Genomic DNA, 26,384 nt, shown 5'->3' on the forward strand with positions numbered 1-26,384 from the left:
CTATGAATCTATAGTTCAAGCTAACATGGCTAGTCTGCAAAGGGAGTACTACCTGGTTCTCCCTTTCTTGTTGATGTACAACATGATTGTGGTAGGGTCTGTAACCGTTTGAAGAGGTCCCATGGACCAAAGATGGTTCAGAGAGTTAAGAGCTTTGATCAGGGCAAGCATCACCTTGATATTTACTTGCTTGCATCTGCCCTGGGCATCCAACATCTCCCACACTTTTATCCCTCCTAAAGCTGCTCCCCAAGCAAAGTCAGAATCACCTAGTGTGACTGACTGCTTTGGATCAGGAAGGGAGAAGGGGTGAGTATGATTTAAGTTTATCTGTTGTATATACAAACATGTTCTGTTATGATGAATCCCAGTACTGTGTTCTGAAAAGGTAAAGGGTGTTGATGCTGTATCTTTCTCATGTGGAGTCTTGCCCATGTTATCAGGAGAATCATAGATGCCATGAGACCCAAAATCCGGAGGTATTTCCTTGCAATGACCAAAGCCTGAGTATAAAACCTAAGAAATAGATCTAAATAATGATCTTCTTTTTTCCTGTCAAAGAAAATCTCTTTGAAATGAGCTGTCTAGGACATCCCAGGAAGACAATCCTGTTTGAGGGAGTCAAGAAAGACTTTTGAATGTTCCCTTGGAATCCCAGATTGTGCAAGAGATATGTCCCCCAAGAATGAGAGATTCCTGGAATTTCAAAAGACTCTACAAATATAAGCGAGTCATCTAAATATGGACAAAGGTGGATACCCTGTAGCCTGCAATGAGCTATAATTGGAGGTAGACACTTTGTGAGCACTCTTGGTGCAGTGGATAGTCCAAAGGGTAAGGCAGAGAACTGATAATGTGATTCAGACACCTAAAACATTAAGAAAGGTATGGCATGAGAATGAATAGAGATGTGGTGATAAGCATCTTTTAAGTGTAGTGTTATTGGGAAACTTGAAAGAGAAAGAGGTAACAGGTTGTGAAGTGACATCATTTTGAATATGGGCACAATCACAAACAGGTTTAGGAAAGAAATATCTAGAACTAGTCTTCAAGCATGTTCTTTCTTTGCACTAGGAGCATCCTTGAATAAAAATGCTTCCCCACCTGACAAGGAGGAACTGGTTCTATCACTCACTTGGAAAGTATGTGATGAAGAACAGGAGGAAACAAAATAATCTTATCTGCAGGATGATGAATGACCCCTGGAAATGAGGAATTTCCTCCCACTGCCATCTGTAATCCTGAGGAATGATTTTCATAACCCATTTGTCTGAAATAATCTGCTGCCAAAGAGAAAAATAGAGATTCAGACTTTCTGAAGAAGAAAAGGGGCCAGAGTGGGAGGGGGTCACAAGGTCTCTTTAATAGTCATTCAGACTTGTTGGAATGTCCTTGGTTTTGGGAGGTTTGAGACTGCATTTTGGAACCCCATTGCCACTTCTTAAATGTCTGTTTACCTGCGTTTTCCTGTGACTGTTTATTCTGTTTTTGCCAAAATTGGATGAGGAGAAAGTAAATCCCTTGCACAATTTGGAAATCTATAGGACAATTTGGAAAAGGAACACTGAAAAATCTTAGAGATTTCCTGGTTCAGCTTGCTCCTTTCTTCACAATTTTTGATCATCTCTGCAGCAGAGGGGCCAAATGCTAAATTTGTATCCATGGGAGAAATTAAAATTTCATTTTTACATTGTCTGTGAGGTTTTGAGAATGCAGCCAAGCAAATTTCTTTAAAAACAGTACCAGTAGCCATAGCTCTGAAAGAAGAATCAACAGAGTCATACAGACACCGCAAACAATGACTAGTGACCTGCACAAATGAAAAAAAAAAACTAAGTTATTTAAAAGTAGACTTTTCTTCACAAGAAGAAACTGCAGGTAAACATTCCTCATATTTCACAATATGTCAGAGCAAACTATGACATATCAGCCTGACAATTTAAAATTCTGAAAATCAAAGTTGAGGAAGAATATACTTTTTCACAGACATAGCAATAATTTTTCCATCTTTATTAGAAAGATTAGGACTGGAATTAATTAAGTGCTTAGCGGCACTGGAGTCAACTAAAACTATATCGGTTGGGCCAGGTTTGGGAATAGCGCCTAGAAATTTAAAAGACTGAGGAACTTTATGCATCCTATCTGTCTTTTAGAGGCAGCTGGCTGACTATCAGGAAAACTGAAGGCAGTAAGACACACATTGTCTAAAGCAGACAGGACAGGAGAAATGGGAGAAAGTTCTGAAAAATCCTTCTTTAGCAACTCATAATATTTTTTGAAGAACTGAGAAACCTCAACATTCTCCCACTGAAAACACTGTCACAATCTAGCGATAGTTTCAGAGAAAGAACCTTGAATCCATCTCTGATTTTTCCTGCTCAGATTCAGAATCTTGAATCTCTTCAGGAAAATAAGCATTCCTCTTTCTTTTACCACAAACTAATCTACAGGATGGATCACTACCTTGAATTAAACCTGAGACAGTCCCAGTAAACTATTCTTATCCATGTTTGGCTTTCTATTTCTTTTTGACAGGGAAATTGGGGACAACTGTGAATCCACTGCTTCCCCAGGGATGGGCAGAGCATTCTGACACAACAGGGAATCCTTCCCTTGTTCCCTCTCTTAGGACCAACAAGAGCCACAGAGGATGTGCTAGACCCTGGTCTATAGTGGCTGTACGTGCTGAACCAGAGTGATCTGGAGTAAAAGATGAGTGATGTGACGTACAACAAATGGCCACAGCATAATCACCCACCTGCTCTGAGGCAAATTACTAGCCTGCTGTGGTGGCAAAGGCTGTTTACTTAACTTTTTATTTTATGGCCAGAAAAAGGACTGACCATTTGACAGATAATCTGTTCCATGTTCAAGCCAAAAATAGTGGCTTACTCCCAGGGAAGACAAGTAGCAAATGCCGGCAAAACTACCAGTCCATAAAAGTTACTTTTTTGACAGAATAAACACAGTAAGAAGTAGTTTCAACACTATGGCAGACCCACATGGAAAAATAAACAAAATTTCCCCACAGAAAGATTTTATCCCTTACTTTACACTGTTTTTAAACTGACAGAAAAAAGAGTGCTCCATTTAAAAGTGCATTACAGTCTCAAGACATTACATTAAAAGACACCATTCCTAGCTTTAAAATAACTTTTCTGAAGAGGAAGGTAATTAAACATCAGTAAATATAAGAAATTTTTTTTTTCCAAAGGAGAGCTTATCTACCCAGCAAAGCAAAGTACAAGCTGACTGTCAATCCTCGAAAGTCTCAGAGGAGCATACTCTTCATCGACAGGAAAGCTCTGAAGGACTTCCCATCCAAACCTGTCTTTTAGTCATCTCAGCTTGAGCATCTTGATAGTTTGGGTGGATGAAAGGTGACCTGATGCTTTGGAAGCTGGATGGCTGTCATATCCTTAACAGAATATAACCCGTATAGCTAAGGCTCATGCAGCAATGCTATCCTGCAGCAGTATTTACTGCGAAGAACATACTATTTTCTGTGCAGTAGGAATTTGGAACTTTGGAAATTTGTGACTAAGTTTTTGGATTTATCGTATTGTGCATGTTCAATGTCTCCTCTAGGCTTTTGGTTACTGGCTAAGGTAATTACCTCCCCAAGAGTTCCTTTTTTAGGCAAGGTCTCAAGAACAAAATTTCTGATGTGAAAATATCACTCAGAAATAAATTAAGGGTTGTGTTGCTAAATGCTAGGAGTTTAAATCAGGAACTGCACTCTCTGGAAGCACACCTCTCCTCTCCTTGGAGGATGTTGATGTCTGTACAGTCATAACTTGGTTCAGGGCCTCAGAGATAACCCAGCTTTGCAATGCTGCAATGTCTTCCACACTTTCAGACCACACAATGTGAGAGCCAAAGGAGGAGGAGTATCTCTATCTATTAAAGCTAAATACACCTCTAGACTGGATAGAAAGGAACACTCCATGGAGTTATTCCAAGTTCAACTAATTATGGGTAACCCCCCCCCCCCACTTCAAGTCATCATTAGCTATAAGCCCCTTCAATAAACCAAGATACCTATAATGCTTATTTTGACCTACTTGAGTCAATCAAATTACAACCAAACATTCCAGTCACTGTCAATTTTAACTATCTCTCCATTGACTAGGAATTTAAATGAGTACCAACATGCTTACACAAAGATTCATGAAGTTTGTTAATAGTAATGCTCTGGAACAAATAGTATGCATCCCCACAAATGGCTCAGATATTCTCAACCAGGTCCTCACCAACATGGGTGACCATTGCACCACCACAAGTTTAGGACCCTCACTGGTTAAATCTGATCACAAGTCAGTCACATTTGAAGAAGATATAACACCTGAATGCCTCTTAGGTGAAATCAAGCTAAACATTTCACCAAAGCTAATTATACACTCCAAAGGCATGGCATAAATAACTTCCAAGCTCCTGTTCCCACAGATGGCATTGACAACTATACTAAGGTATACACAAATGCCCTGTACATACACTTATACAAATGTACTGACACAGCTGTACCTGATAGGATCAAAACAAGATCCTCAAGAACAAACAAACCTTCCTGGTGGACATCTAAGTCCATACATTATACAAGTGGAAGAAGTTGTTGCCTAAGAATAAAAAAAGAGATGTCACAGTACTGGAAGAACACCCTCTTCTCCTTGAACAAACAAATAAGACAACTTGTAAAATCCTCTAAGGGGAATTTTGAAAAATAATTTGCAACCATAGCTAAGGATAACCATAAGCCATTCTTCAGCTATACCTTCTTTTTCTTTCAGCTGCTCCCATTAGGGATCACCACAGTGGATCATCTGTTTCCATTTACTCTTCTCTGCATCTTGCTCTGTCACACCAACCACCCGCATGTCTTCTCTCACCACATCCATAAACCTTATCTTAGGCCTTTCTCTTTTCCTCTTATTGGGCAGCTCCATTCTTAGCATCCTTCTCCCAATATACCCAGCATCCCTCTTCAGTACATATCCAAACAAATGCAATCTTGCTTTTCTGGCTTTGTCTCCAAACCATCCAACCTGAGCTGACCCTCTAACCTACACATTTCTAATCCTGTCCATCCTTGTCACACCCAATGCAAATCTTATCATCTTTAATTCTGCCCCTTCTAGCTCTGACTCCTGTCTTTTCTGCAGTGTGACTATCTCCAACCCATATAACATAGCTGGTCTCACTACCATCTTGTAGACCTTCCCTTTCACTCTTACTGGTACTCATCTATCAAAAATCACTCCTAACACTCTTCTCCATGCGCTCCACCCTGCCCGCATTCTCTTCTTCATCTCTCTTCTACACTCACCATTACTCGGAACTGTTGATCCCAAGTATTTAAACTCAGTCACCTTCACAAACTCTACTCCCTGCATCCTCACCATTCCTCTGCCCTCCCTCTCATTCACACACTATATTTTGCCTTAGTCCTGCTGACCTTTATTCCTCTCCTCTCTAGAGCATATCTCCTCCTCTCCATGGTCTCCTCAACTTGTTCCTGACTCTCACTACAGATTACAATGTCATCTGCAAACATCATAGTCCACGGGGACTCCTGTCTGATCTCGTCTGTCAAATTGTCCATCACCATTACAAACAAGAAATGGCTCAGAGGTGATCCTTGATGCAATCCCACTTCCACCTTGAACGCACCTGTCACTCCTACCGCAGACCTCACCACTGTCACACTGCCTTCGTACATATCCTGTACCACTCTTACATACTTATTTGCCACTCGCAACTTCCTCATACAGTACCACAACTTCTCTCTAGGCACCCTGTCATATGCTTTCTCTAAGTCCAGAAAGACACAGTACAACTCCTTCTGACTTTCTCTATTCTTCTCCATCAACACCATCAGAGCAAACACTGCATCTCTAGTGCTCTTTCCTGGCAAGAAACCATACTGCTGTTCACTAATTATCACCTCCCTTCTTAACCTGGCTTCCACTATTCTTTCCCATAACTTCATGTTGTGGGTGATCAGTTTTATCCCTATGTAGTTACTACAGCTCTGCACATCACCCTTATTCTTAAAAATTGGTGCCAATACACTTCTTCTCCACTCCTCAGTCATCCTCTCACTTTCCAAGATTTTATTAATAATCTGGTTAAAGACTCCATTGCCATCTGTCCTAAACACCTCCATGCTTTCACAGGTAGACTAACAGCCTTTTCATGCTTCATCCTCTTCATAGCTGTCCTTACCTCCTCCTTGCTAATGCATTGCACTTCCTGATTCACTATCCCCACATCTTCCAGCCTTCTCTCTCTCTCTCTCTCTCTCTCTCTCTCATTCTCTTCATTCATCAGCCCCTCAAAGTACTCTTTCCATCTGCTCAACACACTTTCCTTACTTGTAAGTATGTTTCTCTCATTATCCTTTATCACCCTAACCTGCTGCACATCTTTCCCAGCTCATGGCATCTGTCTAGCTAATTGGTACACTTCCTTTTCTCCCTCCTTAGTGTCCAGCCTTTCATACAACTTGTCATAAGCCTTATGCTTAGCCTTCGCCACCTGTCTCTTTACCATATGCCTCATATCCTTGTACTCCTGTCTACTTTCTTCATCTCTCTGACAATCCCACTTCTTTTTCACCATCCTTTTCCTATGTATACTCTCCTGTACTTCCTCATTCCAGCACCAGGTCTCCTTGTCCTTCTTCCTCTGTCCATATGTCACACCAAGCACCTTTCTAGCTGTCTCTCTTACTACCTCTGCTGTAGGTGCTCAGTTATCTGGTAACTCTTCACTGCCAACCGTGTCTGTCTTAACTCTTTCCTGAACACCACCTTACAGTCATCTTTTTTTCAGCTTCAACCAGATGATCATTGGCACTGCCCTCACTCTCCTCCTGTTCTTCTCGATCACCAACATCATCCTACTAACTACCATCCTATACTGCCTAACTGCACTTTCCCCTGTCACAACTTTGCAGTCTCCAATCTCCTTCAGACTGGCCCTGTGTGCATCTTCCTCCACTCTTTTACATCACTCTATGCTCCTCCCTTTTCTTGAAATACATATTCACCACAGCCATGTCCATCCTTTTTGCAAAATCCACTACCATCTGGCCTTCTGCATTCTTCTCCTTAACATCATACCTACTCATCACCTCTTCATCCCATCTGTTCCCTTCACCAACATGCCATTGAAATCAGCTCCAATAACCACTCTTTCACCCCAGGATACATTCTTCACCACTTCATCCAGCTCACTCCAAAATTTTTATTTGTCCTCCATGGCACACCCAACCTACGTGGCACATGCAGTAACAACATTCATCATCACACCATCAATTTCCAGCTTCATAAACATCATTCTATCTGACACTGTTTTCACCTTCAAAACACTCTTGACATACTGTTCCTTCAGGATATCCCCAACCCCATTTATCCTCACATACACACCATGGTAGAACAATTTCAACCCTCCTCCAATACACCAGGCTTTACTCTCCTTCCATTTGGCCTCTTGCATGCATAATATACCAACCATACTTCTTTCCATCATATCAACTAGCTCTCTCCCTTTACCAGTTTTACTGTCAACATTGCTACCCTCACCTCCACATCCTAACCTTCCCCCTCTCCTACTTCCTCCAGGCATGCCTTCCCCCTCTTCTTCTCCTTTGGCCAACAGTGGCCCAATTTCCACCAGCACCCTGTTGGCTAACAGTACTGGTGGTGGTCATTGTTAACCTAGGCCTCAAATATTTCATTATGAAAATGTGTATTGTCTGAATATTTGATTTGGCACAATGTTTACACCAGATGCCCTTCCTGACGTAACCCTCACCATTAATTCGGGCTTGAGACTAGTACAAAAAATACTGGCTTGTGCATCCCCAGTGGCTGGGTTAAGGCATTCTTCAGCTATATCCATAACCTAAAAGGTAGGACCCAGATGTGTGCTGAACTAGCTGTGGATGGCATCACACACAATGATCCTGAGAAAATAGCCAACCTATTAACTGACAGGTTTGGCAAAAATTTCACCCTACTGTCCCCTCCTCACATTCCACAAAGCATTCCATCTACATCTCCTATACCTTGCATCTCCAAAGAGCAAGTCGTTAATGCTCTCTCTAAGGTCAAAAACACAGCCTGTATGGGACCAGATGGCATCCCAGGTTGTGTCTTAAATGGTCTAAAACATGAGTTAACAACTCCATTATGCACTCTCTTTAACCAGTCTGAATACTGGTTTTCTTCCTGCTGAATGGGAAACAGCATCTGTCATCCCCCTTCATAAAGGATATACAGAAACAGACCCTGGTAACTACAGACCCATAAGCTTAACCAGCCTTATCTGTAAGGCCATGGAATGATTCTACATGGACCCTATAAATAAGCATATAGGTGATGGCCAAACCCTTGATCTATCAAAGTTTGGTTTTGTCAAAGGCAGGTTATGCCTGTTAATCCTGGTGGACTTCTTTGAAAATATTGTAGATACTCGAAGACAATCGAAGCCAACCAGGAACTGCAAACCAAAGATGAGGTAAAAATCATTTTATTCCTAGGAACAGTAAGCGCTTTCGCGTTGCTCAGAATGCTTCATCAGACTTTAATAAAAAACAAATGTGCTTACTCCACTTAAATATTCAGAGCCAACCAATAAAATATGTACATTCAAAACAACCAGTAAGAACAGTAGAAGTTGTCACATGAAAAGCATTTCTAAAAAACATTTTTATATCAAAACAACCAATAAAGACAACAGAAGTTGTCACATGAAAAACATTTCTAAAAAACATTTTTAAAAGGTGTATGAACAGTAAATAAAAAAGTTCACAAAAAGTGAACAAAAAGGGGGGTGGGGGTTAGAGATCCCACTAGAGAAAAGTATATAAACAATATATATATATATATATATATATATATATATACATTATAATTAAAACTCTATATGAAAAGACATATTATAGTATTTGTATAGCTATAATAATATGTGTGTGTATAAGAAAGAACAAATACATTCATCATACTTCTATGTCAATATATATATATATATATATATATATATATATATTGTGTCTACTAACGTCTGAATGGCCTATCTATCAAGAAGGGTTTCAAGGACAGTTTAACATTGAGGCCATGCCCTTTATCAGCTCTAAACTTAATGATCCATTTAACCTCTTCTTTCTCAGTGGTATTGTTAATGTTACCCAACCTTTCAGTTACCTGTAGGTGTCCTATAACCATAAAACTAAAAATATGTGTAGATCCATTCTGTATAACATGTCTAGCTAGGGCATTTCCTTCATTTTCTTTGTGAATAGCATAGACATGTTCTCTAATTCTTTCTCTCAGAGTTCTATTGGTTTTTCCCACATAGAAACTCTGGCATTTTTTACATACAGCTAAATATATAACATTTCTAGATCTACAATCTGCATAGTCATTGAACTCATATTTAATATTACTATCAGGGTGTATAAATACATTGGAGTTCATGATAAAATCGCATTGGTTACAATTCCTACAAGCGTATGTACCTTTCCTATGTGAAATAATCTTATTGCTGTTTTTTCTTTCATAGCATAACAAACGTTTAAGGGATTTTGTGTTCTTGTAACTAATAGCAGGCCTATCACCCACTATTTCCTTGATGTCATCATCTAATAATAAAATATTCCAATTCTTCTTTATTATATTAACAACAGAATTATTGGTGTTAGTATAAGGAATTGATAACCTTTTTCTCCTATCTCCCATCCTAGTTGGACGCTCATATATAGTGCTATCATTCTTAATAAACGGTGATGCTATTCTCTCACTGCATGTTTCTTGTATCACTAGTAGATCCTTATTAAGGTATCCTCTATCAATAAATTCTTGCTGCATGGTATGAACTGCTAGAGATAAAGCATCATCCTCACTTATGATATGTGAATGACGTATCAATTGATTTTTTACAATGTTCTTATGGATATGTGGAGGGTGCATACTAGTCCTGTGTAGAATAGCATTTCTTCTACAGGGTTTTTTATAAATATCTGTTGTTAAACGACCTCTGTCTAAAATTAATGTAACATCTAGGAAATCTATTTTAGTGGGTGAAGTTGTAGTAGTCAAAATTAGGAAAGTAGTAGTTCCATTAATATATAACATAAACTCTTCTAAAGTTTCTATATCTCCTTTCCAAATCAAAAAAATATCATCCACAAAACATCTGTAATGCCTAATATGACTCGAAAAACTCATATGCTCTAATATATAAGTGACCTCCCAATATGCCAATACAAGATTGGCATATGAGTTGGCGCAGGATGTCCCCATCGCCACACCTTTAGTCTGCAGGTAGTATTCACCATTGAACAAAAACACATTATTGTTCAAAACAATCTCCAATAACATAGTAATCTTTATAATCACATTGTTGCTCATTCCTTTACTCATCAGGAATAATCTCAAATAATCTAGTCCTACATCATTAGGTATACAAGTGAACAGGGAGGCAACATCTAAAGTTACTAAAATATCTGGCTGTGATGGATCATTATTGCCATTGTAAACTGATAGAGTTTCAAGAAATTGTTTAGTATCTCGTAAAATAGAACTAGTGGAGTCTACTATGGGTCTAAGTGTCTTCTCTAAGAATATTGAGATAGTTTCAGTTATCCATCCTCAACCTGAAACTATGGGTCTAAGTGGAGGATTAGTCATGGTCTTGTGTATCTTAGGCAAGCCTCTAATGACCGGTATAACTGGATTCTCAATCAAAAAATATTTATATAGATTTTCATCAATGACATCACACATTAGCATGTCATATAGAGCTGCATGCACAGAGCTAATCAACCTATTCAAGCCCGGCTTATCTAACTTTTTATATGTAGATTCATCAGACAACATTTCAAGCATAGTGTCATTATAATAACTACTATCCAACAACACAATTGCTCCACCCTTATCTGCTGGTCTTATTGTTATATTTACATTTCTCTGTAACTCAAATAATGCCACTCTCTCTTCACTGGACAGATTATAAAATTCAGGTCTCTTATCATTGCTTTCAAAATACTTCAACAAATCATTTGTACAAGCTCTTTCAAAGCTTTCTAATAAAGGATGTAAATTAGGAATGAACACAGAAGGTTTTTTTAAAAATATTATCTACAGTATTACTAGCAGTACCATTATCAAAAAGCATTCCCAGTGCTACATTTCTAGTAAATTGCTTAATATCTATTATAAGCTCACTAACATCCACTTCCTGCGAAGGGATGAAGGATAAACCTTTACTTAACAGCTTACTTTCAAACTCTGTCAGTGTATACTGTGATAAATTAACCACTAAGTCCGTATCACAGGTTTCAGAGCCTTTTTCTGGAACTCGAACGGTCCTCCTGAGATTTTCCTCTTCCTGGATTTCTGGTGTGGAGTCCAGGACTGTCTCTGTTCCATGCAAAAAGGGAGTGGAAAAACGAGAGTGGGATCTTCCCTCATTTGCGTGCCAGTTTCTATTCCTATAGCTGTGACGGTTTTTCTACGAACAACTTTTTCAGCAGTCGATGTAGTAGCTTGAAAGCTGCTGTTTATAGAAGAATGCACGTTGGATTCTCTAGTCGAGTGTTCAGCGCTATCAGGAAGAGCAGGCGCTGCACAGGAAATGGAGGGTGTAGTTAGATCCGCGCTCACGAGCAAGGGTGCTTCAATGGGATGATGTGTCTCAGCAATAGTGTTCCTGAAGGACTCCCTCGGCCAAGAAAAGACATTCCCCTTCGAGAAATCCGAGCAATCTCTTTCCATTTTCTTTTTCTTGGCCAAAATAAGCTTGTGGTCTAGTGATTGCAAAGTACTGGTTATTTCTGCAAAGAAATCACGTTTCTGCAAATCTGTTAGAATTCTAACCAGTTTATTTTCTATAATCTGTACCTCTTTTTGTAGCTCCAGTTCAATGTATGAGTATTGTTCCACTAAAATTCTCATATACCCAAAGCTAGTTTCCAAATTCAGCTGTTGCCATTTGGAAAGCAGATCAGGATAGGTAGAGCCAAAAGTGGGCATTTTGAGTATACGTAGCCCTCTAGGTACTATTTTAAATTGAATGCAGGCTTCCATATGTTTCTTTTGCCACTGTATATTCTTGATTTTACTCATGATATCCTCCAGTCTCTTCATTAATTGCATGGTATCTATCTGTAAACCTGCATCTGTACTTTTTCTAGCTGCTTTTGCTAGTTCCATATATGACAGTTTCAGTAAAGGGTTGTTACTCACAAAAATCAGTTTCGTTAATTCAGATGCTGTAGACTCTGCTGCTTCATCACTTATATTCCTGGTTTCTTCTGTCATGTCCCCGATGTGAATAAAAAGGCAATATATTGAAAAAAGAAACACAAAACAGGGTAAGGTATCACCTTATAAAAGTAAAATGAAGTCCAAACAAAAAGAGGTAGATACTCCAAGACAATCGAAGCCAACCAGGAACTGCAAACCAAAGATGAGGTAAAAATCCTTTTATTCCTAGGAACAGTAAGCGAGGACCATTCGAGTTCCAGAAAAAGGCTCTGAAACCTGTGATACGGACTTAGTGGTTAATTTATCACAGTATACACTGACAGAGTTTGAAAGTAAGTTGTTAAGTAAAGGTTTATCCTTCATCCCTTCGCAGGAAGTGGATGTTAGTGAGCTTATAATAGATATTAAGTAATTTACTAGAAATGTAGCACTGGGAATGCTTTTTGATAATGGTACTGCTAGTAATACTGTAGATAATATTTTTAAAAAACCTTCTGTGTTCATTCCTAATTTACATCCTTTATTAGAAAGCTTTGAAAGAGCTTGTACAAATGATTTGTTGAAGTATTTTGAAAGCAATGATAAGAGACCTGAATTTTATAATCTGTCCAGTGAAGAGAGAGTGGCATTATTTGAGTTACAGAGAAATGTAAATATAACAATAAGACCAGCAGATAAGGGTGGAGCAATTGTGTTGTTGGATAGTAGTTATTATAATGACACTATGCTTGAAATGTTGTCTGATGAATCTACATATAAAAAGTTAGATAAGCCGGGCTTGAATAGGTTGATTAGCTCTGTGCATGCAGATCTATATGACATGCTAATGTGTGATGTCATTGATGAAAATCTATAAAAATATTTTTTGATTGAGAATCCAGTTATACCGGTCATTAGAGGCTTGCCTAAGATACACAAGACCATGACTAATCCTCCACTTAGACCCATAGTTTCAGGTCGAGGATGGATAACTAAAACTATCTCAATTTTCTTAGAGAAGACACTTAGACCCATAGTAGACTCCACTAGTTCTATTTTACGAGATACTAAACAATTTCTTGAAACTCTGTCAGTTTACAATGGCAATAATGATCCATCACAGCCAGATATTTTAGTAACTTTAGATGTTGCCTCCCTGTTCACTTGTATACCTAATGATGTAGGACTAGATTATTTGAGATTATTCCTGATGAGTAAAGGAATGAGCAACAATGTGATTATAAAGATTACTATGTTATTGGAGATTGTTTTGAACAATAATGTGTTTTTGTTCAATGGTGAATACTACCTGCAGACTAAAGGTGTGGCGATGGGGACATCCTGCGCCAACTCATATGCCAATCTTGTATTGGCATATTGGGAGGTCACTTATATATTAGAGCATATGAGTTTTTCGAGTCATATTAGGCATTACAGACGTTTTGTGGATGATATTTTTTTGATTTGGAAAGGAGATATAGAAACTTTAGAAGAGTTTATCTTATATATTAATGGAACTACTGCTTTCCTAATTTTGACTACTACAACTTCACCCACTAAAATAGATTTCCTAGATGTTACATTAATTTTAGACAGAGGTCGTTTAACAACAGATATTTATAAAAAACCCTGTAGAAGAAATGTTATTCTACACAGGACTAGTATGCACCCTCCACATATCCATAAGAACATTGTAAAAAATCAATTGATACGTCATTCACGTATCATAAGTGAGGATGATGCTTTATCTCTAGCAGTTCATACCATGCAGCAAGAATTTATTGATAGAGGATATCTTAATAAGGATCTACTAGTGATACAAGAAACATGCAGTGAGCGAATAGCATCACCTTTTATTAAGAATGATAGCACTATGTATGAGCGTCCAACTAGGATGGGAGATAGGAGAAAAAGGTTATCAATTCCTTATACTAACACCAATAATTCTGTTGTTAATATAATAAAGAAGAATTGGAATATTTTATTATTAGATGATGACATCAAGGAAATAGTGGGTGATAGGCCTGCTATTAGTTACAAGAACACAAAATCCCTTAAACGTTTGTTATGCTATGAAAGAAAAAACAGCAATAAGATTATTTCACATAGGAAAGGTACATACGCTTGTAGGAATGTAACCAATGCGATTTTATCATGAACTCCAATGTATTTATACACCCTGATAGTAATATTAAATATGAGTTCAATGACTATGCAGATTGTAGATCTAGAAATGTTATATATTTAGCTGTATGTAAAAAATGCCAGAGTTTCTATGTGGGAAAAACCAATAGAACTCTGAGAGAAAGAATTAGAGAACATGTCTATGCTATTCACAAAGAAAATGAAGGAAATGCCCTAGCTAGACATGTTATACAGAATGGATCTACACATATTTTTAGTTTTATGGTTATAGGACACCTACAGGTAACTGAAAGGTTGGGTAACATTAACAATACCACTGAGAAAGAAGAGGTTAAATGGATCATTAAGTTTAGAGCTGATAAAGGGCATGGCCTCAATGTTAAACTGTCCTTGAAACCCTTCTTGATAGATAGGCCATTCAGACGTTAGTAGACACAATATATATATATATATATATATATATATATATATATATATATATATATATATATATATTGACATAGAAGTATGATGAATGTATTTGTTCTTTCTTATACACACACATATTATTATAGCTATACAAATACTATAATATGTCTTTTCATATAGAGTTTTAATTATAATGTATATATATATATTGTTTATATACTTTTCTCTAGTGGGATCTCTAACCCCCACCCCCCTTTTTGTTCACTTTTTGTGTAGTTTTTTATTTACTGTTCATACACCTTTTAAAAATGTTTTTTTAGAAATGTTTTTCATGTGACAACTTCTGTTGTCTTTATTGGTTGTTTTGATATAAAAATGTTTTTTAGAAATGCTTTTCATGTGACAACTTCTACTGTTCTTACTGGTTGTTTTGAATGTACATATTTTATTGGTTGGCTCTGAATATTTAAGTGGAGTAAGCACATTTGTTTTTTATTAAAGTCTGATGAAGCGTTCTGAGCAACGCGAAAGCGCTTACTGTTCCTAGGAATAAAAGGATTTTTACCTCATCTTTGGTTTGCAGTTCCTGGTTGGCTTCGATTGTCTTGCAGTATCTACCTCTTTTTGTTTGGACTTCAGTTTACTTTTATGAGGTGATACCTTACCCTGTTTTGTGTTTCTTTTTTCAATTCTTTGAAAATATTACCAGAGCCATATATGAAGGCAAATCTGTACATACAGCCTACCTTGGCTTAGCCAAGGCCTTCAACACAATCCCACATTCCGGCATCATTGATAAACTCTCCCTGTTGAATATCAACCCTTATGTTGTCAGGTGGGTTGCTAAATAGCTCACCGGCAGATCACACTCAGTCAAATTTGGGGACTTTACCTCAACCAGCATACCTGTCAGCAGTGGAGGTCCACAGGGGTCAGTACTGGGCCCCCTATTGTTTGGAATATACTTCTCAGAAGTTCAGGCCAAAACAGAGGGGCTATGACTGACTATGTTTGTATGATGACTGCAAATTAGGTGCAATCATTGAATCCCCAAACTATGTCAATATACTTCAAGAGGGACTTACACAGACCAATCACTGGTGCTAAAGCCATGGACTCAAACTAAATGCTAAGAAATGCATTATCATCGCCTTCAGTGAAAACTATATCTCTGCAGGTTATCATATAAATAATAATACCCTAAGTAACAACTCAATAGTGAAAGACTTGGGAAATCAAGTTGATAGTAGCCTAAACTTTGACCATCATGTGTCTACTGTGGCAAGGAAGGCATTCTATGCTGTGCATCTCTTTAGCAAAGGCATTTCCTCAAGAGTGAAAGAGGTAATAATTCCCCTGTACTCAACCCTCATCAGGCCAATAACTGAGTACAATGTTCCCTTTGGAATGTACCTTACCAGGCACCTGCAGCAACTTGAGAGACCTCAGAGATTTCTAATCAAGAAAATTCAGGGTCTCCAGCACGTCATACATTGACAGACTGAAGTCACTGTCACTGTACTCAGTAGCATACATACTATTTAGAGTAGACTTGTGCCTGGCCTATAGAGCAATTTGGATCCAAACCTAATGGAAGTGCTGCACATCTGCAATTCTAACGGGACAAGGCTCATCCACTCCGTGGACCTTAACCTGGCCTGTGACATAAATAGGACCTGCTGGACAGACATATATGTCTCTCAGAGGTTGCTACTCCTCTGGAATAAGCTGTCAATTCACATCAGAGCCCCTCTATGACCCTGTTTATGAGTAGCCTGGATGACTGAATGGGAAACCATAAACTCTTGCTTGGGATTTTACTTATGACCCTCCTAGATATGGGCAGTCATTGCTAACTAAGATCTCAAGTCTAGGAAAGATCCTTTATATTGGGTTTCTCTACCATTATATTGGGTGCATATGGCTAGGCTTATAAATACCTTTTGGTCAATAGCCTAGTAACAATCTATGAACCTATGTCTGTCTTTTAAAAGTGCTTAGCTGATTACTTCAGGGAAAGCATGTATAGATATGATATCAGGGAGAGGACATTAGTTCTGGTCTAGTTATAAGAGAGACTGCATTATTTGTGGTCTAAAAACCATATGCAGCAAACCTAAACTATGATACTGTTAATTCACTTGGAGTTCATTAAAGTGTTGCATGTAGGATACTGCAGATTCCAAAGGGAGCCACCATACTCTCTCTCTCTCTCTCTCTCAGGTATACCTTTAGAAATCTCTTTGTGTGACTCAAGGCAAAGAAACATTCAGACTTTCTTGGAAAAGCTAATTTATTTATTTGTTTTAACTTTAATAGCATCCAGATATCCAAGCATTTCTTTACAGAGATAATGAGGTCTACCCATATACACTGGCAATTAAAGACAGCAACCCTTTTAAGACATGTTCTGTTATTGCTCTCTATATTAATGATGTGTGGATCTTTGATAAGTCTCACAAAGGTGCCGAATACCTTTTATTTGATTTATTTAACATTTGTTTACTGGGAAAGTCCAACATGGAACAAGCCAATTTTCAACAGAGGCCCAGGGAGAAATGTTCCAGACTCATGTCTTTGTAACTTGGGAGGAAACTGGAGACCCCAAAGGAAATCCACACATACGCAGGGAGGACATGCAGATTCCACACAGAAGGCACCCCAGCTGAGAACTGAACTGGAGAACCCCTTGCTGTGAGGCAACAATGCAAACCACTGCACCACTGCACCATCTGATATTACTGCTTTTTTTTTTCTACTGTTGTCCAGATAACCATGGAAGCAACTCTCCATGGTATTTAAAGAGTACAGCAGGAAAACCAAATAATTTTTATGTATTAAGTTATGAAGGTGGGCTGTGTTAAACAAAATGCATTCAGGAACATTCTGAAAAGAACAGAACGTAGTACTGAACATTATGGTTTGCCATCCAATCTACACTTTGGTATAAAGATGGTCTTTTCATTCCATAAAACTCAATATTTAAACTTTATTGATTTAAAGATCTGAACTGGCAGTCTATTGATCAGAAAGGCTTTGTGTGATTTAAAACCTATTCTGACAGAAAGCAGAAGCATGTATAGTATATAAAATCAGTTCTGTTTTGCTGCAATAGGGCAATTGCCAAACAATGATGGATATGGATTAGTTATAATTCACTCAAGGTGTGATGGGTAGCTGTAATTTTGCCAGTCAGGACACACACTCACGATGAGTGTCATCCACTTCACAACTGATAAAACATAATATCATCTGGTCATTACCTCTGTGTACCTTGTTAACAGATGCAAAGAATAGCAAAGTAGAAATTTAAACACTGCAGCATTCTTGCTTGTGATAGTTTTCCAAGACAAAATTTGGTGACATTGCTTTGTAAGTTTACTGTTAATTAGCAGTTAGTGGAGAATAGTAGCTCTGGGCATCATTCATTACATATCTGCTTCCAAATGTTAGATCCTAAATTCCTCAATCATATTTTCTAGTGTCATGGTCCTTTATTTTCAAATTCTTTCTATCTTCAGAACTCCCCAGGGAGATGGAGTGCATTAGAAAACTGCTTTTTCTTCTTTTCCTGGTTAGGGGTCACCACAGCGGATCACCTGTCTGCTCATGATTGGCAGTAGAGTTTTATGGTGTCGAGTTGCCAGCCCGACACACAACCTTCCACAGAAGGCACATACACACACGTACTCATGCCTAGGGCCAATTTAGAATGTCCAATACCACCGTCTTTGGGATGGGAGAGGAAACCAGAGCACCCGAAGGAAACCCACGTGATCACAGGAAGCACATGCAGACTCCGCACAGAAGGCACCCCAGCCGAGGATCGAACCAGAGAACCTCTTGCTGTGAGGTGACAATGCTAATCGCTGCACTACCGTGGCCACTGGAGTGCATTACAAAACATCATTTTAAAGTAATATTTGCCCATTTAGCGATACCTCAGTATACCAACTGTAGTAAAAAAAATATATTTGATTCTGTATTTCAAGTTATAATAAACAGTTAATAAAATGATGTGCCCTAGTGACTTGTTAATGTTTTGCTTTTGCTAATATTAATTGGTTTGTTTGGCTGCATTACAGAAAAGATATAGAGCAAATTCTTCATTTAGTATGTATGAAATTTCAGTACCATACTGACCGAGCTAAGTTAATATCATAAACTATGGTTTTATGGTAAAAAATAACCTTGAAATATACACACATCACCACACACTGTCATTTAATTGCATTTGTCTGTTCTGATATTAGCACTGCCTTCCTCCAAACCTTCATCAACTCTCAGTGAACTCTGTAAGAACAGTTTTGTGCACTAGCTTACCTTCTTTGTCCTAGTCCACAACAGCAAGAGCAGTGTTTAGGAAATGCAGACTTCATTACAAAATAATTCATATATATATAAAAATATGAGTGGAACACTTTATCAAAGAGTTCTTGTTTTCTCACTCAGTAATGCAAACGTTATCTCCTAATGCAGACATAATTAATACTGCAGCTTTATAATAAACTAACTAAAGCCATTTCTTTGTTAACATGTCACATTTTAATACTCCCCATCTAGATATCTGTAGGACTTTTGTTACATAGCAGTCATTTACTAATTAATCCGTAGAGGTACACAGAGATTAGGCATTGGGATAGTACATTCTCAGACATTAAAATCATGAAGATAGATCAGATAGTGCATAGATATAGGCTGTCACAATTACTTATATTCATCACCTTCATCATTACAAGCCTTTCGAGTTGTAATCTATTTTATATCAGAATAAATCTACTATTAAAGAAATTATTTAACTCATTGTTGAAAATACACCCTGGTTCATTCAAATCCTGTAAATACATGTGTTTGCTACCCCAGAACCGAGGGACATATGTAATAGTCTATCTAGCAGATGAAAAAAATATTTGTAAGACCAATGTTTTCTAAATCAGAATCAAGGTTAAGTCACAGCTGTTCAGAGTTCCTCACTGTATATCCCTTACCATCGTAAAGACAGTTATACTGGAAACTTTTGCATCTTTTGCACTTTTACCATCATAAAGACAGTTATATTGGAAACTTTTGCATAAGGCTTTTGTGAAAATCAACAAACTCTTAAAAATCTGTACTCATCCAGTAGACATCATCTAAGTAATGGATATCTCACTTTCTAAAATATTTTAGGAAAATTGTATATAAAATTGCTCACGGTTAAAATACTGGACACAGGTAGAAATATTGTTTTACAAGCTACTTGTTCTAAAATGTGCTAATTATGAAATCACTTTTGTTATTTACCCATTGGTTCTGCAGGAAATACATATTATCCACCAATAAATGTTATGGAAAATACTGATTATGTATAATGAAGGGTAAAAATGGGAAAGCAAGCGACTTCAAAAACTTGCACAAGATAGTAAGCTTCTGTCTTTCTTACTCTCTGGTTACTGGAAAATAATTAAAGAAAAATGAGTGGGGAAAATTGTTGCACCCATGAACTATTGAGCTGAATGTGTTTTTTTTTCTACTTAAATCAGCTCAGTAATACATGGTTACCTTTTGCAATGCATTAAAACAGATGATTTGTGGTGATTTGTTCAGTCTAATGCAGTTCAGTATTGTTTCACAGTAGTGATAATGTTGGTATAAAAATGTGTATTAATGATGTATATAGTTTCTTTCACAAGCATTTCATAAATCAACAGGAAACTAAGGATGATCACTTAGTGGACCTGGTCTTTGGTGAGTTAGCTGTGTTAGGTGGGACTGAGTAGGAGGAGTTAGTTATGATGGGCAGAAATAAATGGCAAATTTACTGGCTTACCTATTTTTGTAGGGTGGGAGGAGAGAATTTTTTTTTCTTAACAGAGCTTCATCATGTAGGGGAGACTGGGGAACTTCATGTTTGAGGAATCAGTGGGCATTCTTCAGAGGTAAAAGTTAATAAATGGTAGCATACACACATCATCTATACTGACACACAATACCTTGTCTATTTGACTGAACGTGTGTGTAGAACAAAGTGATAAAACACATGCCCAGGGATGATATTTTATCTCATCATGCCTCACATTCCAGCTGGCAATGTGACTAAGGTTAGCCAGTTGGGAATAATATAATTCAGAAGGAAAAATAATGAGCTTAATGACCCAATTTCAGAATTCCAAAGTTTATCTTCCATAGATCTATCGTGGTTTAATTTGTGGTATAAATATGGAAAGATTAATAAAATGCATTTGACAAAAATAGAAGGAACACAATATGATAGGTAAATTGAACAGCACGTGGTAGGTAGACTACAACTATAGAATAATATAGGAATAATATGAAATCAAAACCAACTATCTTTTTAGAAATGAGTAAATAAATAAATAACCAGTAGATCACATGATCCAGCAAAAGTTTTAACTGAAACTGAAACCACTCTTATCTTACTAGAAAATAAAGAGTAAACAGGATATATCAAGCAAATCTATAGCTTTCAATAAATCTGGGAAAAATCTAAACAGAATTAGGGACAAATCCTAAAATAAACAAGGACAGCCAAGGACACTGCTAAAATATTAGTACTATTAACCTGAGATATTTACAAAATAAAAGAATGCAAATTAATATCAATTGTTCTGAAGTAAAATAAATCCATAATTCTAATTACTGCCATTATGTATTAAGTATAATTCACCAACTGCTCTCCAGAAGTCACCATCTTTAGGAGGGTGTGATAATATGAGGTTGTGCCTATGACACTGCCAGCCCAGCTATTTGGAATGTTGTAAATAATCATGTGTCATTTCTGAATATCAACATGATTCATATGCTTGTATTACAAATGTAAGAGAACTATGTGTTATGTGTATATACTGGTGCAGAATTGTGTATTGAACAGGGTTTGTACAGTACTGAGCTTCAAACATTTGTCCACAGTGTACCCTGCTGGAAAAGAACAGAAATGCATAGAAACTATATACCTGTGCAAATGTATGTTTTAATGGTAGAAGCTGGAACATACAGAGTTAACTTGCAAAACTTCGAGAAATAAGTTGAAATTAAAGTGTTTTATGATTGTGTTATCTTTCAGTTTCAGTTCAGCAGCAGACACTATGTCTAGAGCTAGAAGTTTTTGTATTGTCTTGAAGCAGAAATAATTACTAGGTTTCAAATATAAAAGAATGTTATTGTTTTATAACTTCCAAGTTTTGTAAACACCTGAGGGCTATGTACTTCTCACACAGAGATGTTAAAATTCTGTTAGTATCTGTTTAGCCTGGGAACTGACGTCAGGTGACAAAGAATGATGTCATCCAAGCTAACCCAGCAGCAATGTTTATTATTAATTTAAGAACTCTCTCAGGGAGAGAGAGACTATGCAGTTTGCATCTTGTCTTGGACCTAGAAATACCCACTAAGTACTTTTGCATGCATGTTGTCTATAAGTAAGACTTAGGGCATAGTATCTCTCTTAGATATAGATAGGAATATAGGAAAGATTAATTTAGATATTTTCTGTATTTATTTGAGACTGTTCCACAATGTTTTTTAAATACTCCCTTGCTTAAAAACTCTGAAGAAACTGTGTTTGTTTTCTAATTACTGTCTTGTTCTTTTATCATTTATTATTAAATATATTTAAACCTATATTTGTGGTTGGTATTTATGAGACATATTTAAGCTCCTAGATTACTTTCATAGGTATTTGGTGACATAATACAGGCCAATCCTAAATACTCTTGCTAGGTCAGACTACCATTTGGATTAATAGTAACATTACACAGTAAGATTGGACACCCTACAAATGGGCCTTATAGTAGCTGATAAGTAAGGGTGGACGGTGGCAGCTGGTACTACCTTATAGTCTGGGCAGAAGGGGGCATAGCTAGTAAACCTGTGCCAGCCTTTTCCAAGAGTCTGTGTATGTTTGTATATCAATTGGACACCCTACAAATGGGCCTTATAGTAGCTGATAAGTAAGGGTGGACGGTGGCAGCTGGTACTACCTTATAGTCTGGGCAGAAGGGGGCATAGCTAGTAAACCTGTGCCAGCCTTTTCCAAGAGTCTGTGTATGTTTGTATATCAATCAAATCTCAAAGTGTGTGTGTGTGTGTGTGTGTGTGTGTGTGTGTGTGTGTGTGTGTGTGTGTGTGTGTGCATGTGTGTGTGCACGTGTGTGTGTGTGTGTGTGTGTGGGTGTGTGTGTGAGTGTGTATGTGTGTGTGTGTGTGTGTGTGTGTGTGTGTGTGTGTGTGTGTGTGTGTGTGTGTGTGTGTGTGTGTGTGTATGTGTGTGTGTCAAATACTTGGGCAGGGAGATGAAACACTGGTTGGACAGAGAGGGTGGTGGAGGTCTTAGCTTGGCCACTCGGTTGAGATCCTAACCCTATAGCTGTGCCAGTGAGGAGTCTTATTGGGGATCTGGAAAAAGAAGGAGAAACCAGCCCCAGGCTGACTGTGATTTCTATGTGGTCTTAAGGGAATTTGTGTTTTACTGTGTGTGTACATATCATCCTCCCATTGTGTACGTTCATCACTGTTGCCAGCGATGAGGATTGAGGCTCCTTGATTACTGGGCCTGTGCAGGGGCATTACAGTGCCATCTGTGCTAGGAAGAGTAGCACAGTGCATGTGTAATATATGCCAGCATAGCTAGCTGGAGGTCTGTAAAGAATTTTATGTCATTTGACTATCACACTGATTTGTACAGATGCTTGTGTTAAAAATGTATTTGTAAAGTTGCTTGTGTTAAAACTGCATCAACAGTGGGCCCTGCAGGAAAGGAAAAAGATAAACATTCAGACAGTATTCTTATAACTGATTAAATATATGTTTTAGCAGAGAATTCTGGAAGAGAAGAGTTTAATCTCAGACCAGCTAATTTTGAAAAATAGGTTGAAAATTAAATGGGTTGGTATAGGCCATAAAGATTTTAGCTTACAGGTCTGATTGCAGCCAGAGACAAAAATATCTGGGAAAACCAGGACTAGGAGTCTTTCTGTATTGTCCTTAGGATCATAAGATCCTAGGATCATGGGAGATTACTAGGCTAATGGCTCTGGGGCCCTTACATGCCTAGCCAAAAGTTTATCCCCAAAAAAGAAACCTCGGTCAGCACATGTTGCCCCTGTCAGTGAAGGATACAGGTGGAAACCCTGAGACAAATTTGTGGTTACCCATCCACTCATCAAGGTTGTGCTTGAAGAGGGTCAGTGATGTAGTTTGTTTGACGTGTATGGGGAGTCTATTCCAGAGACAGGGCAGCATCTGGGAGACATACCTGTCTCTCCAGCAGGTTCAATTAATGTCTCATATTAGATTTAAGCTTTTTGATTGGGTACTATGCAAGGTGTTAGACTTACGGTCATGGAGCATCTCTAGTAGAGCAGGGTGAACTAATTGCTACTCTGGAAGGGTGGAATTTTTTGAAATTCTTTTATACCTTTCAGATGCTGCAACAGATATCAGCAAATATTTGGGTGTGTATTGTACCTTACTCAGGTGGCCAGATGTGATGTCATTCTACAACCAGCCATGAAATGATTCTTTAGATATTAGTGAGAGATATGAAGGAGTTCTTCCAATAGCACTTTGCTTTTCAGAACCTGACAGAAAAGGTCTATCACAGATATCTCACACGACCACACACCTCATCTTGCCTTGCTGTAGTAAGTAACTTAACTAGGAAACAGTAATTCTTTAGTCAGTCAGGAAAATATAGTGAGATTAGTTAAGTATTGTTTTTATGCATCTGTGTGAGTCTATCCAACTGTGTTGTTTTTTATATCTCTTGTGATTGAATCTGTGTGTATTGCAACTAGATATTCAGTATTCTCATGATTTCAATGTTATTATTTATTATTTATTATTAAATATTTGTATACCTTTGTATACCTTTCATTGTGGCTGGTCTTTTAGAGAACACTTTTAACATCTTAAGAGTACTTATGCTTATCATAGTCACACTGTGATCGCTTCTGAAACCCTTGCTACATTGGTCAAACTCTACCATTTGTATCAGTATTAATTTTAGCCAAGATAATTGGGTATCCTTGTAAGAGCCATTGAGCAGCTGACTGGTGGCAGCGTATTGATCTTATAATCTGGCCAGCTTCTTCTGGGGGGTGTGTGTGTGTGTGTGTGTGTGTGTGTGTGTGTGTGTGTGTGTGTGTGTGTGTGTGTGTGTGTGTGTGTGTGTGTGTGTGTGTGTGTGTGTGTGTGTGCATGCATGTTTGAAGATCAACTATCCAAGTGTGTGTGTCAGCTACTTGGAACAGGGACACAGAGCTCCAATGTGGTCAGTATGGAGAGAAATAGAAAGCGAGAGAGTCCAGCTCCACATCTGGAGTGTGCTGCCTGTGTGCTCTTAAGGAAAATTGTGCTTGGTGCAGAGATATATGCATCTGAAAATACTGTGTGCATGCATTTTTGTTCCTAGTGGCCATCCCTCTCCAGTGTCAGTGGTGAGGATTGAGGCTCCATGATTACTGGCCCAGAGCAGGGATCGTCACAGAGGGTTTAAGAGGGACAGAGCTAAAAATTTCAGTTAAAATCATGGATAATTGAGAGGTATTAGTAGCTCACACTCATCTGGTATAAGCCAAAACTTTTAGAATTAAACTCTCATTATGTAATTACATGTAGAATATTTCTTGGGAATTGCTTCATAATTTATTTTCTATTAAAACTGCTGCATGTATTGACAGTGACATTGCACATAATCTGTGCTGGTTCTTCTCTATCACAGAAACAGTGGCATACCAAGATGTAACTTAAAGAAAAAAACAATGGTTGTGTATGCGATCCTTCATTTAATGACATCACTTACAAAAGAGGAAAATTCAAACTGCATTCCCTATCTTGACTCAATCCTTATAAATAGGCCAATCCAGGAATCCCACATCCCCTCTGTTTGGAAAAAACACACATGATCTCTCTGCACAAAGGATGAAATTCAATTTAAATTACTAATGTTATACCGATAGCAATCTTATCCACTATCTCCAAAATGTACTTAAAAACAATTAATAAACTATACCCTGCAGGAAGAACTCCTATCCCCCACACAAAATGGCATCCTTCTTATAGTACAAACACTGCACTTCTAATCTTTGTAGATACTGTCAATAAAGCTAGAGACATCAGCAAATTCATCCTTATTTCTAGACTTGAGCAAAGCTGTCGATGCAGTTTGTCAAAGCAAACATCTACTTCAAATGTCCTCACGAGGTCAATCTCAGCCCACCCTTCTATGATTAGAAAGCTACTTGCCCAATTTGTATCAATCAGTAAATCGCACTTCACCCTCTCTGCATACCTCTCAGTCACCACCTATGTACCACAAGGCCCTATCTTTGGTTCCCTACTCTTTAACATTCTCGTCAACACTCTCCATACATCCAGACAACAGGTCTTCCTAACACAATGCACAGTTGACTCCACACTAATATGCATATCAGAGTACCTGGCACATCTCCAAAAAATAGTTCGGGAAGCTTTAGCAGCCACTGAAACATGGCTTTGTAACTCATAATTCATGCTCAACCAAAAAAAAAAAAAAAAAACTATTTCTTTTATTCCCCAAATCCCTCTTGTCATGAAGAAACAAAA

The sequence above is a fragment of the Protopterus annectens genome, chromosome 3.part0 (genome assembly GCF_019279795.1).
Source record: "Protopterus annectens isolate FY-2018-M chromosome 3.part0, PAN1.0, whole genome shotgun sequence".
NCBI lineage: Eukaryota > Metazoa > Chordata > Ceratodontiformes > Protopteridae > Protopterus > Protopterus annectens.